The sequence below is a fragment of the Cebus imitator genome, unplaced genomic scaffold, assembly GCF_001604975.1.
Source record: "Cebus imitator isolate Cc_AM_T3 unplaced genomic scaffold, Cebus_imitator-1.0 Scaffold4, whole genome shotgun sequence".
Classification (NCBI taxonomy): Eukaryota; Metazoa; Chordata; class Mammalia; order Primates; family Cebidae; genus Cebus; species Cebus imitator.
In genome coordinates this window covers 6,882,732-6,890,942 of record NW_016107319.1, presented here as the reverse complement: position 1 = coordinate 6,890,942, position 8,211 = coordinate 6,882,732, and the positions used below count along the sequence as shown (strand labels likewise).

The following is an 8,211-nucleotide window of genomic DNA, read 5'->3' as shown; positions in this document are numbered from 1 at the left end:
TTGTGCCTACCACTTCAAAATATATTTCATCTAAGGGGTTAGTCAGGTCTTTATGTTTCTCTGGAGAGGTCAGATGATACATGAAATGAAATCACTTAACTGTGATTTCCTGAAGACATATAATGCCACAGAGGGCACTTTAAAAAATAATGTCAGGTCCTTATTAAGTGTGTTAGAAAATGAATGGTAGACCTATAGGTTGATTCAGCAAAGCTGAAAGAAAACACAAAAATCTTTACAACTTCTCTACCTGTCTTTACTTCAGTAATTGCATTTTAAGGCAAATGCCAAAAGATAAAATATAATCTTTTATTTTAAAAATTATATCTATTGTGAATTTGAGACCTGTTGTTCCTAAAATTTTCAAATATATACAAGCAAAAGAATAATAAAATAAACCACAAATGTATCACTTGTTCAAGTTGTAATTATCAACTTGTGGCTATTTTTGTGTCCTCACTACTTCCTATGTCCCATCTTCCAGCCAGATTGTTTTAAAGCAAATTTTTGACATCAAATAATTTTATGCAAACACTTCCATATGTACCTCTAAAATAAAATTCTTCCTTTACCAAAAAAAGTCATTACACACACACACACACAAAATTTCCTTAAGACCATCAAATAACCAGTGTTCACATTTTCTAAATTTTGTTATAATTTTTAATATTTTTTATATTTGAACTAATGTCCAAACAAAGTCCATATGTTGGATTTGCTAATAGTCACTGATATTAGTCGATAAGTTCCTCACTGCATTTCCTGTTTTTTTTTCCCTTGCAAAAACTTACACATATCTTGTAATCTTCTCACAGTGCAATTTACTGATTTCATATGTTCCTATGGCTCTAATTTAAAGATATAGGTACTTTCATGTTTTAGGGCTTTTCTTTTTCTTTTTTTTTTTTTTTTTTTTTTTTTTTTTTTGCAAAGCTGCTTCATAAGTGGTGCTGCATTTTTCCAAAAGTAGGTACAGTAATCCAAACTTACACACTGGATAAATGTTCCAAGACCCTCAGTGGATGCCTGAAACCACAGATAGCACCAAACTCTATATATACTATGTTTTTTCTATACAGACATACATGCATACCTATAACAAAGTTTAATTTATAAATTAGACACAGTAAGGGATTAATAACAAAAACTGGTAATAGAATAATTACAACAATATACTGTAATAAAAGTTATGTGAATGCAGTCTCTCTCTCTCTCTGTCTGTCTGTCTGGCTGTCTGTCTCTCTCTCTCAAAATATCTTCCACTACATTCATCTATTTTCAAACTGCCATATACTGAGAGTAACTAAAATCAGGGGAAGGGAAACCTTGAGTAGGAGGGTACTACAGCACTTAGTGACTTACTGTCTGGTTTTCTTTCTACCATGTTAGCAGCCATTGATAATCATTGCCTGGATCAATACATTCCATGGGGGTTGCAAATGGTACATTTTAAATTCTATCATTCTCCACTTATTAGTTAGAATATTTTTTAAAGTAGAAATGTCTCCTCATCACCTACACCAAAGTAATAGTTCTATCAGTAAAGGTTATATGAATATTGGATGGTTTCCATTTATTAACCCATTTTTATATAAAGAATTTTATGAATACCTCCAATAATGATCAAAGAGATTTTTCACACCATTAGGAGTTCACAGATTTAAATACAGTCATGTACCGTATGACAAATTTTCAGTTAAGGACTGATGGCATATACAATGGTGGTCCCTTAAGATTATAATGAAGCAGAAAAATTACTGTCATCAAGTGATGTCATAGCCATCATAACATCATAGCCCAATACCCTATACAGATGTCCCATTGTTTTATTTTTTATACCATATTGCACTGTGCCTTTTTTTTTTTTTTGGATATGTTTAGATACACAAATATTTACCTTTTGTTACAATTGCCTATGCTATTCAGTACAGTAACATGCTGTACAAGTCTGTAGCCTAGGAGCAATTTGCTATACCACATAGTCTAGGTGTGGAGCAGGTTATACCACCTTGGTTCATGTAAGTGCACTCTATGATTTTCACATAACAACAAAATCATCTAACAGTGCATTTCTCAGAACCTGCCCTTGTTGCTAAGCAATGCATGACTGTATATTTAACACATTTTAAGCTATTCCAGTTATTATCCTTATGGTCCCAATTTTGGTTAGTGGGAGCCTATTCAAGTTGGCTTTTGCAACTGTTGACAGAATTATAGCAGTCTTCAATAGCATCTCTTTTTTTTCTGGCATAACAAGACATTCTAGACTCACTTTTTGTATTCCTAGCTCCATACGGAGAAGCAGCCATTTTTCTAGGAAAGACTTTTTTTTTAATACAAAATGCCATATAGAGATCACAACTTGGATGCTAGACATGCTCATTGTTCCTGGGTTTGTCCTTGTTTCTAGACCTTATAGGTGAACAGAACTAGGAATGATATTTGTAATTATGTATAATTATATGTATATTATAAACATATTTTACAAATATATAATCATGTATATTATAAATACATAAACTGTGTGCATTATATACTTATATTATCATATATTATCATAAGTATTATAAGTATACATACATATTTTTAAATCCAAAAATTATTGTAATATCCTCCCAATACTTGACATTCAAATTCCAGAATACATGGGTTTTGCTTATTGTCATTAATCTTATATGTCTGACTTTTCTTCCATGCCATGAACCATGAGTCAGTCTTAACAAGTTTGCTTATCTTATATCATACACAAATTCTTCAAAAATAGCAATGGCAACACTACCACAAAAAATATAATTACTGCAAACGTAGCTTTAAAGTCAAATTATTGTGTTTTATAGTCATAGGAATAGTTTTTCTTTGAATATTTGATTGTATCACCTCAACATACATTTGTTCATTTATCTCATTTGCATTTCAATTTTTTTATATTTAATTTTAATTAGAATTATGTGATTATAACTACATTATCCAAAGTCAAATTGATAAAACAAGATGTACTCAAAGATAATATTAGTTCTATCTCTATTCCTTCCAAACCAATTTTTCTTCCTCCTCTTACAGGAAAATTTTTATTTTAATGTTATATCTACTATCCTACCTAATGCTAGCAAACATAAAAACACACCTTTATCTGCCTTGCCATGGAGTAGTGGAATCTACTCCAGAGTATTGTATAGAGTTTTGCTGTCCAAAATGGCAACCATCAGACACATAGACTATTTAGGTTTAAATTTGCAATTATTAAATTTTTTTAAATTCAATTCCCCAATCTTACTTGTTTCATCATGCTTGATCTAGTGACTACTGGTGCAGAATGTTCAACTTGCCAAAACAAAGATTAATGTCGAAACATCAGATATGGTCACTCCTTGAAGAAATCAAGCAATGAATCTCAGCCAGTTGATGACAATTTGATTAGATTCAACCTCTTCCATCCCAGAAATTCAAAATTCATCCTGATGAAGATTAACAGGTGATTTGGATAGAGTTTCATCTTTCCTTCCCATAGTTGTCAACTCTTTGAAGACATATGAAGCCACCAAGGGCACTTTAAACTAAAAAATAAGGTCAAGTCCTTAGTAAGTGTGTTAAAAAATGAATGGTAAGCCTGTAGATTGATTCAGCAAAGCTGAAAGCAAACACAAAAATATTTACAATGTTTGAGCTACTTACATAGGATCCTACTAAATAATTCCTTGAACCAAAGACCTGCTTTCTATCCAAAGATGGGCAGCTGTGGTCAACAACTATGGAGCCTACTATGGCCTATCACATACTACATTATTGAGAAACAACTTGCATGATAGATCAGTGGACTGACTTTTTGAAAGCTTTGCTGAGACACCAGTTTAAAGATAACATCCTGGGTGAATGGAGTACAATCCTTCAGCATGAAGTCCACCTCAAATTAATGGCCACTGTATGACACAATGTCTGCAAAATTGGAAATACCGAAGTCCAGGAATCAAGATGGTTGAAACAAGAATGGCTCATGCTAGTTCATGGTGAGTCACTTGGGGATTTTGTGCCTTTATATTCCCATAATTTTGTCTCTGAGAGTTTGAAATTCTTGGTTCTAAGACATGGAATGTTTCTATCAGGAGAAACACTAATATTCCTATTAAACTTAAAGCTACCATCCTGGCAGCGGATGGTAACAAGGTTCATCATAAGGATATTACATTACTGCTGGATAATGAGGGATGCCGGAACAGAGAGGAATATGTTTGGTAATCAGGTGATTTACTGAACATCATTTCATACTTGCATGCTCACTTTTAATTTATTTTTATTTTTTTTATTGTACTTTAGGTTCTGGGGTACATGTGCAGCTCATGCAGGGTTGTTGCATAGGTACATACATTGCAAGGTGGTTTGCTGTCTCCATTCCCCCTTCATCTATATCTGACATTTCTCCCCACCTTATCCCTCCCCACCCCCTGCTGTTCTTCCCCTATCCCCTGTCCAACTGACCCTAGTGTGTTACTCCTTTCCCTGTGTCCACATGTTCTCATTATTCAACACCTGCCTATGAGTGAGAACATGTAGTGTTTCGTTTTCTGTTCTTGTGTCAGTTTGCTGAGAATGATGGTTTCCAGATTCATTCAAGTCCCTACAAAGGACATGAACTCATCATTTTGTATGGATGCATAATATTCCATGATGTATGTGTGCCACATTTTCCTCTTCCAGTCTATCATCAATGGGCATTTGGGTTGGTTCCAGGTCTTTGCTATTGTAAACTGTGCCGCAGTGAACATATGTGTGCATGTGTCTTTATAATAGAATGATTTATAATCCTTTGGATATATACCCAGTTATGGGATTGCTGGGTCAAATGGAATTTCTACTTCTAGATCCTTGAGAAATCACCACACTGTCTCCCACAGTGGTTGAACTAATTTACACTCCCACCAACAGTGTAAAAGTAAGAAAAGTACAGCAACTAGAGCCTGATTAAGGGCATAATAGCTAGAGGCTCAGAGATAAAAAGGACTTGGTTTATACTAACAGGCAAGCCAGCTACACCACAAAAAGTTCTTGGTGTCTACGGCCATACCACCCTGAACACACCCGATCTCATCTGATCTTGGAAGCTAAGCACGGTCAGGCCTGGTTAGTACTTGGATGGGAGTCTGCCTGGGAATACCGGGTGCCATAGGCTTTAAAAAACAAACAAACAAAAGTGCTCGGTGAGAATGATGGGAGAATAAGTGGAAGAGAAAAAAAAATGAAAAATGTCAATAACTTCCTTAGTTTCCAAGTGTAAGTAAGATCATACAGTATTTTTCTTTCTATGCCTGGCTTACTTCACTCAATATAATGCACTCTAGCTTCATCCATGTGGTCACAAATGACAGAATTTCATGTTTTGTTAAGGCTGAATAGTATTTCAGTGTGTATTACACAGCACAGTAATTACAGTTAATAAATTGTATATTTCACAATAGCCAAAAGAGGATTTAAAATTTTCTCACCACAAAGAAGTGATAAATATTTGAGGTGATGGAAAAAAATACTAATTTCCTGGGAAGCAACTGCAGCCCTGAGCACTGCATTTTGTCATACTAGCTTTCATCTTACGAAATTCCCCAGAAATCGGAGCCAACCAAAATCACAGAGAAGCTACCGGTGGACAGAGGAAACTTAATGAGAGAAGCAAATACATATAAGTGGTGCCAAGGAGTAGATGCTACAGATATTGTTGGCATGTTGCCCACATCCCATTTACTAGGCCAGTGCAACCATCTTCCAGCTGTGGTTAATTTTGGCTTTTATTTTATTTCCAACTTTAAAGTTCAGGGGTCCACGTGCAGGGTGTGCAGGTTTGTTACATAGACAAATGTGTGCCTTGGTGGTTGCTGCACAGATCATCCCATCACCCAAGTATTAAGCCCAGCATCTATTAGCTAATCTTCCTGATCCTCTCTTTGTCCCAATCTCTCACCCTCAGACAGGCCCCAGTGTGTGTTGTTCCCCATCCCCATGTGTCCATGTGTTCTCATCATTCAGTTTCCACCGATAAGTGAGAATGCATAGTATTTGGTTTTCTGTTCTTGTGTTAATTTGCTAAGGGTAGTGGCCTCCAGCTCCATCCATGTCCCTGCAAAGGGCATCATTTCATTCCTTTTAATGGCTGCATAATATTTCATGGTGTATATGTGCCACATTTTATTTATCCAGTCTATCATTGATGAGCATTTATGCTGATTCATGTCTTTGTGTGAATAGTGCTGTAATAAACATACAGGTACATATATCTTTATAATAGAATGATTTATATTCCTTAGATTATATACGCAGTAATGGGATTGCTGGGTCAAATGGTATTTCTACCTCTAGGCTGAGAGCCAAATGAACTCCCATACACAATTGCCACAAAAAGAATAAAATATCTAGGAATAGGGCTAACAAGCTAAGTGAAGGACCTCTTCAAGGAAAACTACAAACCACTGGCCAGAGAAATTAGAGATGACACAAACAAGTGGGAAAACATTTCATGCTCACAGTTAGAAAAAATCAATATCATGAAAATGGCCATACTGCCCAAAGTAATTTGTAGATTTATAGATTCAATGCTATTCCTATTAAACTACCATTAAAATTCTTCATAGAATTAGAAAAATCTATTTTAAAATTAATATAGAACAACAAAGACCCTCAATAGACAAGGCAATCTTATGCAAAAAGGAAAAAAACTGGAGACATATGCTACCCTACTTCAAATTATATTGCAGGGCAACAGTAACCAAAACAGCATGATACTGAAACAAGAACAGATACATAGATGAATGGAACAGAATAGAGAATCCAGAAATAAGACCACACACCTACAACCATCTGATCATCGACAAACCTGACAAATACAAGCAATGGGGAAAGGATTCTCTATTTAATTAATTGTGCTGGGAAAACTGGCTATGCATATGCAGAAAATTGCAGCTGTACCCCTTCCTTATTCCATCTCGATTATCAAAGTTCAAGTCAAGATGGAGTAAATACTTAAATGTAAAACTTTAAATTATTAGAAGTCTAGAAAACCTAGGCAATACCATTCAGGATATAGGCATGAGCAAAAATTTAATGATGAAGATGCCAAAAGCAATTGCAACAAAAGCAAAAATTGACAATGGGATCTAATTAAAGAGCTTCTACACAACAACAACAAAAAAAAACCACAACACAACACAAAACAATTAACAGAGTAAACCAACAAACTACAGAATGGAAGAAAATTTTTGCAATCTATCCATCTGACAAAGGTCTAATATCCAGAATCTATAAGGAACTTAAACAAGTTTAAAAGAAAAAGCTAACAACCCCATTAAAAAGTGGGCAAAGGACATGAACAGACACTTCTCAAAAGACAACATGCATGCAGCTAACAAACATTAAAAAAAAGCTGAACCTCACTGATCATTAGAGGAATGCAAACCAAATCCACAATGAGATACCACCTCACACCAGTCAGAATGGCTATTTTTAAAAAGCCAAAAATCAACAAATACTGATGTGGTTGTGGAGAAAAAGGAAAGCTTTTACACTGTTAGTGAAAGTGTAAATTAGGTCAACCATTGAGGAAGACAGTGTGGTAAATTTTGGCTTTCAATGGTTCACACCTCTGGCTTTCTTCAGAGAATTTCCCTTGGCTGTTGGGAATCAACTCATGCAGAAATGCCTTGGAACTGAAGCACTTACTCCTGTTAGGATTGGGCTATAACCAATGACTGCAAGTGGGTATAATATCTTAGTCCCCCCATTGCCACCTCTGGTGAGACGACCTCTGTAGTGTAATTCATGCTCCAGAGTACTCCACAGTATCAGAATTAGGCATTAACTTCCAAAGAAGTTGTATCTTTGCCTGGCTTTTTACCCATGCACTGGTTTGCTTTCCTAATTCCCTTGCAACTTTCCCCTAAATAAATCCTCAGTGGATCACACGCAAAACAATTCCCCATGTGAGGTTTTGTTTCTAAGAAGCCCAAATTAAAATGTTATTCACAATAGTTTTGGTATCACTATTATGAGTCCTTTGTGTTTCTATGTGTCCATGTATGTGTGTAGTTCTGCGTGTAATAGTATTCAGCTAGTTAGTAGTTTTGTGATATTTTAATTCTTATAATTCCAAGTGTCATCATAATGGAAATCTTGATGTGGAGGAAAGTGCATACAGTAAGGCAGCAGAGGTTTAAAAATACTTGGTGACTCATG

General features: G+C 35.3%; 1 pseudogene; it reads left to right on the top strand.

Annotated features, from left to right (window-relative positions):
* The first annotated feature begins 5,045 nt into the window (after positions 1–5,045).
* On the top strand, positions 5,046–5,164 carry LOC119472220 (annotated as a pseudogene).
* The last annotated feature ends 3,047 nt before the right edge of the window (positions 5,165–8,211 follow it).